This window comes from Panthera onca, chromosome X, assembly GCF_046562875.1.
Source record: "Panthera onca isolate mPanOnc1 chromosome X, mPanOnc1 haplotype 2, whole genome shotgun sequence".
In the NCBI taxonomy this organism is placed as follows: Eukaryota; Metazoa; Chordata; class Mammalia; order Carnivora; family Felidae; genus Panthera; species Panthera onca.
The window spans coordinates 57,225,842-57,240,455 of NC_138357.1; the positions used below are offsets into that span (position 1 = coordinate 57,225,842).

At 36.6% G+C, this 14,614-nt stretch overlaps 1 protein-coding gene across 1 annotated transcript in view; it reads right to left on the bottom strand.

Annotated features, from left to right (window-relative positions):
* Positions 1–14,614, bottom strand: part of DACH2 (dachshund family transcription factor 2) — an 845,266-nt gene that overhangs the window by 366,266 nt on the left and 464,386 nt on the right. The gene's annotated exons all lie outside the window — the stretch shown is intronic.

Here is a 14,614-nt window from a genome sequence, read left to right on the forward strand (position 1 = left end):
AGTCGGTTGAGCGGCCGACTTCAGCTCAGGTCATGATCTCTTGGTCCGTGAGTTCGAGCCCCGCATCGGGCTCTGTGCTGACTGCTCAGAGCCTGGAGCCTGTTTCAGATTCTGTGTCTCCCTCTCTCTGACCCTCCCCTGTTCATGCTCTGTCTCTCACTGTCTCAAAAATAAATAAAACGTTAAAAAAATTAAAAAAAATAAATAAATAAAAATTAGATTTACTGATATAAGTATTGCTACTCCAGCTTTCTTTTCACATCCATTGGCATGATAAATGTTTCTCCACATGCTCATTTTTAATGTGCAGGTGTCTTTAGGTCTACAACGAGTCTTTTATAAGCAGTACATAAATATGTCTTGGTTTTTTAAATTTATTCTGACACCCCATGTATTTTGATTGGATTGTTTAGTCATTTACATTCAAAGTAATTATTGATATATATGCATTTAGTGCCATTTTATTATTTGTTTGGTCATTGTTTCTATTTCTCTGTCCCTTTGTTATCTTTGCCACTTTTGGTCTCTCCTTTACACTCAAAGATTCTCTCCCTCTTAATATTTCTTGCAGGGCTGGTTTAGTAGTCACAAACTCTTAGTTTTTGTTTGTCTGGGAAACTCTTTTTCTCTCATTCTCTTCTGAATTATAGTTTTCCTGGATAGAGTATTCTTGACTGCAGATTCTTCCCACAGCACTTTCAATATATCATGCCACTCCCTTCTGGCTTGTCAAGTTTCTGCTGAACTCTCAAGCTAGCCTTATGGGTTTTCCCTTGTAAGTTAAGGACTTCTTTTTCTTGATGCTTTTATGATTTTTTTCTTTATCAGTATATTTTCCAAATTTCATTACAATATGTCTTGGTGTTGGCTTGCTTTTGTTGATTTTGTTGGGAATTCACTGTGCTTCTGGATCTGGATGTCTGTTTTCTTCCCCAGATTAGGGAAGATTTCTGCTATCTTTTCTTGAAATACATTTTCTGCCCCCTTTTCTCTCTCTTTTTCTAGGACTCCTATAATATGAATGTTATTATATTTGATGGAGTCAATGAGTTTCCTAAGTCTATTCTTGTGTTCAATAATTATTCTGTCTTTTGTTCAGCTTCATTATGTTCCATTATTTTGTCTTTTCTATCTCTAATTCATTCCTCTGCTTCTTCCATCCTGCTGTTCATTGCTTCAAGCCTGTTTCCAATCTTTTTTATTGCAGTCTTTATTTTTGACTAATTCTTTTTTAACCCTTTTATGTCTCTGGTAAGGGTCTCCCTGATGTCTTCTATTCCTTTCTCAAGCTCAGTGAGTATCCTTATGATTGATGCTTTCAATTCTCCATCAGACATATTAATTATATCTTTTTCGATTAGATCTCTGGCTGTGACCTTATCTTTTTTTCATTTTGGATAAATTCCTCCATTCTTCCATTTTGTCTAAGTCTCTGCCTTCTTCTGTGTGTTAGCTATGTTTCCTACTCCTGAAAGTAATGGCCTTATGAAGAAGTCATGTAGTGCCTAGGGACTGGTGCTTTAGGGATTGCTTCCAGTGTGTGTGCCTGTGCTTTGCTGTTGTGGTATCACGGTTCTATCCTTAAGGTCAGTTTCTGAACAGCCTCTCCTTGACTGCTGTGGACAGTGTTTATTCCCTGACCTGAACATGGTGAGTGGTCTCCTTTTTATTTGAAACTTGATACCAATTCCACCATAACTGAGGCCCTGCAAAACTCTCTGGCTCAGAAATTTGGAGTGAGCAGGGATTTGGGCTGGTCTTATGGGGGAATGGCCCACCACACTGGGAATGAAGCAAGGTTGACTGAAAAGGGCAGACTTCCCAGAGCACAAGGGGGTGGGGCTTAATGTAAGGAAGGCAGCTAGTGTAGGCATTAAGCTGCTCCCCTCAGGTTGCCCTGTGTGTATGCTGAAGGGCAGGGTAGGTAAATGAGGCTTGCCAGCTATTTTATTCCAAGAGAGACATTTCTGTGAATGCTGCCTCTCAGGGAAGTGCTCTTAGATTGAATAATCTTCCCTCCTGTGTGCCCCATGTGTTTTTTTTCCAATTGCTGTTTACATGCTGTCTGCCTCTGAGTTTTTTTTTTTTTTTAATTCCTTCTTCCAGAAGCAGAATAAGGCCCTCTGGGCTCTATCCCAGCCAAGCCTGCTGTCCTTTAAAACTCCAGTCTCTAAAGATGTGGTGAGGGCAGGGGTTTGTGCTGGTCTTATTGGGGAGGGGCCTGCCATTCTGGGAATGAGACAATCTTGACTGAGAAGGGAAAACTTGCCAAAGCACAGGGGCAAGAGTTTTGGTGTAAGCAAGTTAGGCAGCCAGTGTTAGTGCTGAGCTGTTTCCCACATGTGGCTCTGTGTTTATTCTGAGGAGCAAGGAAGGAAAATGGTTTTGGCCATCTCCTTTGTTCCTGGAGAGACATCTCCCTGAACATGCCCTCTCAGGGAAGTGCTCCTAAAATAGTGAATAATCTCCCAAGTGTATGCCCCAAACGTTTTTCAAATCACTGTTTTTCCATGCTCTCTGCCCCCAGGTTGCTTGCCTGCCATATTTCCAGGAGCAGTGCACTGTCCTCCAGGCTCTATCTGAGTCAAGCTAGTTGACCTTTAAAACTCTGGGCTTTAAGCCCCACTGTTTGCCGAAAGTCATGAAATTCATTTCCTCTCATTTTCTAAGCCGATGTCTTTGGGGAAACATTCTCCTTGTGCATTTCCCTGTTTGCTCTACTCTCACTCACCTTTCTCTGTGACCACAGCTCGCTCTCCACATCACTGATGACCTGTTTCTCTCCTAAACCATGTCCCCACACTTCCTACTCTCTTCAATGTGGCCTCTTCTCTCCCATTATTTGTGGAGCTTGTTTTGTCAGTCTTTAGGTTGATTTCTTGGGTGTTTAGGATGATTTGATAGTTATTCAGTTGTGTTTGTGGGAAGAGATGAGCCTAGGGTCCTTATACTCTGACGCCTTCTTTCTCTCCTTTCTTCATACATTTTAAATAAAATTTCAAATATTTATTTTACATGTTGTTAGAATTTTATAAAACTGTACTTCAAAATTATGAAAAACTTTATGAAACATGTCTAAAACTATTTCCTAGGAACTCCCTTACAGAAATTAAAAGCATTTCTACCAGGAATATTGCAAACATTATGGATACAAACTGTGCTATGTTGAGAGAAAAGATTAATGTGATTATTACAAATATATCACATATAATTTTTATATACTGTTCCAAGAGAAAAGGATTCATATTTGTATATCACAAAATACATAAATGCATCTTGAGATATCAAACAAAATATGTAGCACATGAGATTTCGAATCCCAACTGTAAACATAAAGAAATGTAAGTGTATGACATCCGACATCTGACATCCTACACTATAGCTCATCCACTTCTCTAAGTAAAATCTAAGCTCATTAAATGCATATGTGTAGGCAAACAATTCTCAACAATTCAACTGCCATTTTGTAACAAAATACAAGAGACATTCTGTAGTAGGAGAACAACTCTTGAAGGAATCTACCAGCATCAAAAAGATGCTCCCAATCACAATAATATATGTAAATATTGGCTATTTTTTTAAATGCTGGTCTTAAGTTCAGGTTTTGATTGCTGCAAAAACCAGTACATTTTCTTATTATGTATAAACAATAAGTAGAAGTGGATGGAAAACTGCATGATACATAAACACTTTGTTAAATACTTTAAGATGGTACAAATATTTTGTCCCATTCAGATGACAAGTAAAAGTTAATGTGCATATAATAATTCTATTTTGTACCTTCACTATCAACATATATGCACAATGATAACAATGATTCTGTTAATAATAGATCTGATTCAGAAAATCAGTAGTATGTAAGGAACTGCATGGAGATTTACTTCAGAGATGGACAGAAGAACCTATTTTTTTTAATCAAGAGCTAATTATCTCTCATTTAAGAATCTTAATTTAACCAAAGATATGTCCCAGTTATAAAGTTTAAGTATTTATACTTCCATTAAGAAAAATGTAGTAGGAGTAAAATTTCATTAAAACTCACCTTATTTAATCTTTCTTTCCCTTTGTGTCTCATTTTCATTTTTTTAAAGTCTATTTATTTATTTTTACTGGAGGGGAGACATGGAGAGAGAGAAAGTAAAAGGGGGGGCAGAGACAGAGGGAAAAAGAGAATCCCAAGTAAGCTCTGCACTGTTGGCACAGAGCCTGACACAAGGCTGTATCTCAAAAACTGTGTCTTATTTTTAAATCATAATCATTGCTTTGTACTTGCTAAGTATATGAATCATAATAAATTTTAGATGTTTCCTAAACAGATTGCAACTCTAAAGTATTTCAGCACCACTAGATCTGGAGGTTGCAAATCTAGACCCACCCAAGCACACTGGCTGATTCACATTCACTAAATGTATTAGCTGAAATAAGCATAATAAATGAAAGAGAATAAAATAAAAAAATTCAGACTAAGTGATGACTTGACTTAGAGGAACTGGCAGCTCTGATGGCCCAAAGCATAGAATTAGTTTTGCCACTCAATAATTTGATTCACTTGAATGGCCAGAAGAGGGCATTTTCTGCCTGATTTCAGTGTAATCAAGTCACCTGCTCAGCAATTGCTAAGGCCAAGTCAGTTGCATTCCACTAAGCACTGAGTGTGTTCAGGGAGTAAAAAGAAGAACAGAATTTCACATATATGTGCAGAACTATTGGGCATTAATGATAGTAAGAATCAACTCTTCCTAATTCATGATTGTGCTTTCCTTTCCATGTGATATGTAATGTCAAAAAGAGCCATCTTACTTTAAGTAACAACCCATTCCAATCAGTGGTAATGGTAGGTTTCCTTCCTTTACTAATAGATATCAAATTCATACTTAAAAATAAAAATAAATACAAATAAAATCAACCAAAAGAGTTACAAAGATAAACATTGTGACACCATATATCCTTCAATTAAATCATGTCAATAATGTATTTTACTCTAGGCAGCTGTGTGTGTGTGTGTGTGCACATGTGCATGCTGTGGCACTTTAGGTTTCATGTATTCTAAAAGAAGACTAAGGTGGCAACATCCCAACATAAGGCAAGACAATACATCAAATCACAACACTGAAATGATCTTAGAAATAAGAAAACAACAAGAATTTATAAATACAAATTTTAACTCATAGGTGGTGACCTTTGAAAAATGTATTTTCATTTGCAACCAATGCAGAATAAACATTCTCACTGACCAATAAAATTGTAAGTACCCTTTAAGAAAACTTCCATGGTTTATTTTAATTTCCATTTACTTAGTAGGTGTTCAACAAAATGTCATTGAACACATATACATTTGTTTCCACAAGTTGACCTTTTACTTTTACATACTGGAGATTCTCTCTGGAATATCAAATGAGCATCAGACAAAACAACTAGTTTGGAGTATTGGAGAAATCTACCTTGCTTTCACTCCTTCACTAAAAACAGATGCATCTAACCTACAGGCACATAGCCCAAACTTTTCTATACTCTGCATGTCCAGTGTCCAGGTAAAGGGGCTTCAAGAGTAAAGTTCACACAACATGAAAAAGGGAGGACAGGGTCAAGTTCTACAGTGCTAATATTAAGGAAAGTAAAAGTGGACACAGTTCAACTTGTTTATAACCTGTAAAAATAGTAGATAAGTAGAGGTGTCAGAGAGAGATGTAAGATGGCAGAGTAGGAGGAGGACCCTAGGTTTGCCTTCTCATAGCTAGATAAATATAAAATCATTCTGAATACTCTAGAGATTGATCTGAGGACTTACAGAACAAAATGCACAACTAGAGAGAGAGAAGAGTACATATTGTGGGAGTTAGAAGGTGTGGAGATGTGATTTGGAGGAGAAAAAGATCATGGGTGCTGTGGAAGGGAGGGAGCACTTGTCATGGACAGACACAAAAGAGAGAGAAAGTGCACAGGAGACTGCACAAGGAGACAGTTTCCCCAAAGACATTGCAAAAATGAGAGGTTCTGATTATCCTGAGGTTTTATTACCAGGAGGGCTCAAAGACTGAAGTTTTAGAGGTCCACGGTATGGCTGGTATTAACCCCAGTAGGTGCTGCAGTACTCCTGTGGAGGAGGACATATAGACCTGTAGCAGACAGTGCGATCTAAGGATCCTCTGAAAAGCACTGGGAGATACAGTCCCCCCTTCTTCAAAGAGGTGGCATTCCTCTCAGGACACAAAATTGCACTTCCTGCCCCATAAGTTAGAGACAGACACACTTGCTGAGGGCAGCTAACCTGGAATCAGGCTTTTTGCTGCACTTTACTCTAAACTTCAAGCTGCTGTCTGTTGATGTGACTGGTCTTCTGTGATAAACCAGCAACAGCCCCAGTGTAGTAACACCCTCCCCCAGAAGATCAACATGGGTCCATGAAATATTTGGATCCTGAAGTTTGGAATTTTGAAACAGCCTGTGTGCCTAAGAAAACACAGGGGCACTGAGCTTCCAGGAAGTAGATTATCTGGATACAGACAGGGTGAAAGCAGGGATCTAAGTGACATATGGAACACAAGAGAATGGATTGTTGGCTCTTCTGTGAGGGGTTCCAGGACATTGGCAAGTGGCAACTCCCCTCTCTGGGGATGAAGGAGAGGTCTGGTACCATTTTCTTCCCCTTCTCCTCAGTATAAATTAACTTCAGGAAGAAGTACAGTGACAACAGTTGTGTCCTAAACCACTTACACCAAGCCCTACCACACTGCGTTCTGAAAGTATTGCTTTACTAGGGCAAGTGCGCCTGAGACCAGAGCAGTGGGCCCCTCTCCTAGAAGACCAGCACAAGTCCCCATATGTATCACATCTACTGACCATAGACTGCTGCAAAATTTCAGTTCTAGTGGATTTCATCAGGTTTCTTTTAACAAACAGACCAGAGCACTCTTAGTTAAAACTTGCTACACTCTGGCAAAGTTCCAAACACTCCCATATGCAGGCAAGAAGAAACTCTTTAGAAGACTGACCTGAGGGAAAGAGCAGGCAAAACACAGCAGTACAGCATGCACAGCATACACAAGAAACACTTCCTGAAGTGCCAGGCCATGAAAAATATATGACCTCTTATTTATAAAGCCATTACTGTCGGGATTAAGAAACATAACAGACTTTCCTAACACACAGAGGAAGATAGAGACTGAGACAAAATGCCAAGATAGAGGAATTCATACCAGAAGAAAGAATAAAAAAAGGTCAAAACCAGGAATCTAATTGAAACAGATATAAGTAATATGCCTGAACCAGAATTTAAAACAATAATAAGGATACCAGCTGGGCTTGAGAAAAGCATAGAAGATACTAGGGAGTCCCTTACTTCAGAGACAAAAGACCTAAAAACTAGTAAGGCCAAAATAAAAATTCTATAACTGAGATGAAAAACTGATTAATGGTAATGACCACAAGAAGCAAAGGAACTAATAGGTGATATAGAAGATAAAATTATGGAAAATAATGAAGCTGAAAAGAAGAATGAAAGAAAAATAATTGATCATGGATAAAGACTTAGGGAACTCAGTCACTCTATAAAGTACAATTACATTTGTATCATAGGAGTCCCAGAAGAAGAGAGGGAAAAGGGATAGAAGTTTACTGGAGAAAAATATAGCTGACAACTTCCCTAATCTGGGGAAGGAAACAGACATCCATATCCAGGAGGCAGAAAAAACTTCCATCAAAATGAAAAAAAGCAGGCCAACACTAAGACATATCATAGTAAAATTTGCAAAATACAGAGATAACCAAGAAACCTTAAAACAGCAAGGGAAAATAAATCTCTTAGAAGGGAAAACATAAAGGTAATCAGTATAATTACCACCCCCCCCCAAAAAACTTGGAAGGCAAGAAGGGGGTAGCAAGATATATTCAATGTACTGAATGAGAAGAATGTTCACCAAAATACTTTATCCAGCAAAACTTATTCAGAATATAAGGAGAGATCAAGGGTTTCCTAACAACAACAACAACAACAACAAACTAAGGGAGTTCATCAGCACTAAACCAGCCCTGCAAGAAAAATTAAAGGTGACCCTTTGGTCTTTGGAAAGAAAGACCAAAAACAGCAAAGACTAGAAAGGAAGAGAGAAAATCTCCAGAAATAATGACTTTACAGGTAATACAATGGCATTAAATTCATATCTGTCAGTAATCACTCCTGAATATAACTGGAATAAATGTTCCAATCAAAACAAATATGGAGACTGAATGGATATAAAAACAAGACCCATCTGTTTGATGACTGCATGAGACTTGTTTTAGACCGAAAGACACCTGAAGATTGAAAGTGAGGGGATGTTGAACCATTTATCATGCCAATGGGTGTCAAAAGAAAGCCTTAATAGCCATCCTTGTATGAGACAAACTGGATTTTAAACCAAAGACTGTAAGAAGAGTTGAAGAAGGGCACTACATCATAATAAACACATCTTTCCAACACAAAGATCTCACAGTTTTAAATATTTATGCCCCCATCTTGAAAGAACCCAAATATATAAAACAATTAATAACAAACATAAAATAACCCATTGATAATAGTACAACAATAGTAGGGGACTTGAACATCCCACTTACATCAATAGACAGTTCATTGAAGCAGAAAATTAATAAGGAAACAATAGCTTTAAATGACACACTGGACCAGATGAAAGAACAAACATATTCAGAACATTTCATCCTAAAGCAGCAGAATATATATTATTTTCGAGTGCACATGGGACATTGCCAGAAGTGATCACATACTGGGTCACAAATCAGTTCTCAACAAATACAAAAAGATTGAGATCATACCATGCATATTTTCTGAACACAATGCTATGAAACTTGAAGTGAACCCCAAGAAAAATTTGGAAAGATCACCAAAACCTGGAGATTAGATAACAACCTAATAAAGAATGTTTTAACCAGGATTAAGGAAATCAAAAATGGAGCACCTGGGTGGCTCAGTTGGTTAAGAATTCAACTCTTGATTTCAATTCAGGTCATGATCTCATGGTCTGGAGATCAATCCTGTGTCAGGCTCCACACCAGGTATGATGCCTGCTTAAGATTTTCTCTCTCTACCTCTGCCCTTCCCCCATTCATGCACGCTCTCTCTCTCTCTCTCTCAAAAAACAACAACAACAACAACAACAACAACAACAAACTTTAAAAAATACATGGAAACAAATGATAATGAAATCACGACAGTCCAAAAGGTTTGAGTGCAGCTAAAGTGGTCATAAGAGAATAATATATAGCAATATGGGCCTACTATAAGAAGCAACAAAAATCTCAAACACACAACCTAACCTTATACGTAAAGGAGTTAGAAAAATATCAACAAATGAAGCCTTAAGTCAGCAGAAGAATGGAAATAATAGACTAGAGCAAAAATAAATGATACAGAAACAAACAAGCAAAAAATGTAGATCAGACCAATGAAACCAGAACCTGGTTCTTTGAAAGATTTAATAAATTTGAAAAAACCCTAGCCAGACTTATCAAAAAGAAAAGAGAAAGGACCCATATAAATAAAATCAGAAATGAGAGAGGAAAGATCACAGCTAACACCACAGAAATACAAACAATTAAAATAGAAAATTATGAAAAATTATATGCCAACAAACTGGGCAATATGGAAGAATGGGATAAATTCCTAGAAACATATAAACTATGAAGACTGAAAGAGGAAGAAATAGAAAATTTGAACAGACCCAGTGTGCCTTGGTGGCTCAGTTGGCTAAGTGTCTGACTCTTGATTTCAGCTCAGGTCATGATCTCACAGTTGTGAGATTGAACCCTGTGTCAGGCTCTGTGCTGGGCATGGAATATGCATAAGGTTGTCTCTCCCCTCTCCTTTTGCCCCTCCCCCTGTTTTTGCTCTCTTTGTAAAAAATAATGAATAGACTCATAATCCGCAAAGAAATTGATTCGCCAATCAAAAATCTCCCAAAAAACAAAAGTTCTGGGCCACATGGCTTCCCAGGGGAATTCTACAAAACGTTTAAAGAATTCTTCTCAAACTGTTCCAAAAAAATAGAAATGGAAGGAAAACTTACAAACTCATTCTAAGAGGCCAGCAATATCTTGATGACAAAACCAGACAAAGACCTCACTAAAAAAGAGAATAGCATGAAATATCCCTCATGAACATGGATGCAAAATTTCTCAACAAAAATACTAGCATATTGAATACAGAATTGTACAGAAAAAGAATCAGTCAGCAAGATCAAGTGGGACTTAGTCCTGTGTTGCATACTTGGTCCAGTGTTGCAAGGGTGGTTCAATATTCGCAAATCAGACAATATGATACACCACATTAATAAAAAGAAGGATAATTACCATACAGTCTTCTCAATTGATGCAGAAAAAGCATTTGAAAAAGTACAGCATCCATTCTTGACAAAAAACTTCAAGAAAGTAGGTTTAGAGGGAACATACTTCAACATAATAAGGCCATATATGAAAGACACACTGTTAGTATCATCCTCAATAGAAAAAAATTTAGAACTTTTCCTCTACAGTCCATAACAAGACAGGGATGTCCACTCTCACCATTGTCATTTAACACAGTACTGGAAGTCCTAGCCACGACACAGACAATGAAAAGAAATAAGAGGCATCCAAATCAGCAAGAAAGGAGTCAAAATTTCACTATTTGCATATGACATGATACTCTATATAGAAAACCCAAAATACTCCACCAAAAAATTGCTACAATTGACACACAAATGCAGTCAAGTTATAAGATACAAAATCAATGTACAGAAATGTGTTGCACATCTATATACTAATAATGAAGCAGCAGAAAGAAAAATCAAGGAATTTATCCCATTTATAATTTCATCAGAAACCATAACATATTGAGGAATAAACCTAACCAAGAGGTAAAAGATCTATACAGTGAAAACTAAAGAACACTGATGAAAAAATTGAAGGTTACACAAAGATAAGGAAAAACACTACATGCTCATGCATTGGAAGAACCAATATGATTAAAATGTCTATATTGCCCAAAGCAATCTACACATTTAATGCAATCCCTGTAAAAATATACCATGGGGCACCTGGGTGGCTTTGTCAGTTAAGCACCAACTTCATCTCAGGTCATGAACTCACAGTTCATGAGTTCGAGCCCTACATCAGGCTCCGTGCTGACGGTTCAGAGCCTGGAGCCTGTTTTGAGATTCTGTGTCTCCCTCTCTGTCTGCCCCTTCACCGCTCATGCTCTCTCTCAAAAATAAATAAATAAATATATATATATATATATATATATATATATATATATATATATTTTTTTTTTAATTTAAAAAATACCACCAGCACTTTTCAAAGAGCTAGAACAAACAACCCTATAATTGTATGCAACCACAAAAGACTGCAAATAGCCAGAGCAATCTTGAAAAAGAAAAAAAAAACATGGGGTATCACAAGTCTGAACTTCAAGTTTTACTACAAAGTTGTTGTGATCAAGACAGTGTGGTACTAGCACAAAAACAGACACATAGGTCAATAAAACAGAGGAGAAATTCCAGAAATAGACCCACAACTATATGTTCAACTAATTTTTTGACAAAGCAGGAAAGAATATTCAATGGAAAAAAGACAGTCTCTTCAAAAAACGGTGTTGGGATGGGGCGCCTGGGTGGCTCATTAGGTTAAGCATCCAACTTTGGCTCAGGTTATGATCTCATGGTTCAGTTCATGGATTTGAGCCTGCTTTGGATCCTCTGTCTCCCTATCTCTCTGCCTCCCCCCGCCCTCTCTCTCAAAAATAAACATTAAAAATCATAAAATAATTTTAAATTAAATTAAAGTAAAGTAAAGTAAATATTAAATTAAATTAACATCAGAGGAAACAATAATTGCTGGTGAGGATGGCAGAAAGTGTAACCATCTTGCTCTGTCGGCAGAAATGAAAACTGGTGCAGCCACTCTGGAAAACAATATGGAGTTTCCTCAAAAAGTTAAAAATAGAACTGTCTATCCAGCAATTGCACTACTAAGTATTTAGACAAAAGATACAAAAATACTGATTGGAAAGGACACATGTACTTCAATGTTTATAGCAACAATAACAACAATAGCCTAATTTTAGAAAGATCCCACATGTCCATCAACTGATAAATGTATACAGAAGCTGTGGTATATATACTGAGCCATAATATTACTCAGCCATAAAAAACGAATGTAATCTTGCCATATGCAACGACATGGATGGAGCTAGAGTGTATTATGCTAAGCAAAATAAGTCAGTCAGAAAGACAAATACCATATGATTTCACTCATATGTGGAAGTTAAGATACAAAACAGGTGAACGTAGGAGAAAAAAGAGGAAAACCATAAAGCTGACTGTTAAATATAGGGAAGAAATTGAGGGTTGCTGGAGGGGAAGTGGGTGGATAGATGCGTTAAATGGGTAATGGGTATTAAGGAGGGCACTTGTTGAAGATCACTTGGTGTTGTATGTAAGTGACGAATCACTAAATTTTACTTCTGAAACTAATATTACACTATATGTTAACTAACTGGGATTTAAATAAAAGCTTGAAAAAACAGAAAAAAAGAAAAAAGTAAAGAGTATATAAGTATATATTGACAAACAATAGCTCAGATGCATATGTTCCCATCATCCAGTTTTAAAGCAAGTTATTGAAAAGGTTTCAGATCTAAAAAGATCTGCTCCCCCAATGTTTATAGCAGCACTTTCAACAATAGGCAAATTATGGAAATAGCCTAAATATCCATCAACTGACGAATGGATAAAGAAATTGTGGTTTATATACACAATGGAATACTACATGGCAATGAGAAAGAATGAAATATGGCCCTTTGTAGCAACATGGATGGAACTGGAGAGTGTGATGCTACGTGAAATAAGTCATACAGAGAAAGACAGATACCATATGTTTTCACTCTTATGTGGATCCTGAGAAACTTAACAGAAATCCATGGGGGAGGGGAAGGAAAAAAAAGAAAGGTTAGAGTGGGAGAGAGCCAAAGCATAAGAGACTCTTAAAAACTGAGAACAAACTGAGGGTTGATGTGGGGTGGGCAGGAGGGGTGGGTGGGTGATGGGCATTGAGGAGGGCACCTGTTGTGATGAGCACTGGGTGTTGTATGGAAACCAATTTGACAATAAATTTCATATTTAAAAAAATAATAAATAAATAAATAAATAAACATTAAAAAAAAAAGGATCAGCTCACCAAGCCAGACATTGAATATTGACTCTTAGGCTGAATCCACCTGCTGCTGGAATTCTGGAAATAGTGCATATGAGAGGCATAGCAAATCAATCGGCACATGCATTATTCTCACATTAATTGAGCCATTCAAGGGGAAAAAAAACTGCTACAAAAACAATTGAAAATGGAACACACTATTAAATTCCACTTAAATTACTATTTTAGCTCATGTTTTATTTCATATTCTAATATATGATTTATCCACTTCTCCCTAGGAATGAAATGCACCATCTTACAAACCATCTTTATTAGTAAAATGAAATGGTTATCTTGCCTAATTTAATAAAACAGCATAGAAATACTCTTTCAATATAAGACTTATAAAATACTATATCTTTCATTTATTGAGGATATTCTTTCTTTTCAGAGTTCACTTTTCAAACTGCCCATATTTCTCAGTTACAAAAAAAATGTTATTTGACATCATTTGCTCTTAATTAAATTTCATTTATCTAATATATATCTCATTTCTAATTTAAATAATAGATGTGAAAATAACAGTAACATTATGTATCTAACTTCCCAGAATAGACTGAGAGTTGAAGAAAAATTTTGATGTTTACAAAAAAACATGGGCTCTGAGTCACTTTAAAATCTTTGTCCTTGGGGTGCCTGGGTAGCTCAGTCAGTTAAATGTCCAACTTGATTTTGGCTCAGGCCATGATCTCATGGTTCATGGGATCAAGAAATTGCTGCACTGACAGCGTGGAGCCTGCTTGGTATTCTCTCTCTCCCTGTCTCTCTGCCCCTCACCTGGTCGCACTCACTGTCTGTCTCTCAAAACAAATAAGCATTTAAAAAAATTCTTTGCACTTAGTTATGTTTTTAAAACTTGAAGATTTACATTAAATTCTAAACTATCTGTGTTGATTGAAAGGGTTATTTCAATGCCAAAACAAATCTGATACCTTATTCTTCCTCCAGGGAATTTGGCTTTCTTTTTCTTTTTAACTGTCTGGTAGTAAAGCAAACAACCAGAGAAAAAGACCAAAAAAACAAAAACAACAGACAAATAAAAGGGAAGATATAGTGATGGAGTGTCCTACATCTTTATATAATCATCTCTGAAAAAAAAAAAAAAAAAAAAAAATATATATATATATATATATATATATATATATAGTTCAAAGTGAAATAATGAATGAAGCAAGTATTGGTTGGAGATAAGGATTTTATTCCAACATATAAATACTTCCAAATTATTCAGATATTGATTAATAAACCCCCAACCCTCAAAAAAAAGTTTCTTTGTTTTGTTTTGTTTTTTTAACTACTCAGGGGTTAAAGAATACAAGCTCTGAAGTCAGGACTCCTGAGCTTAAATCTTATGGAATCTTGATTCTTGAAAATGTCAAATCACCTACTA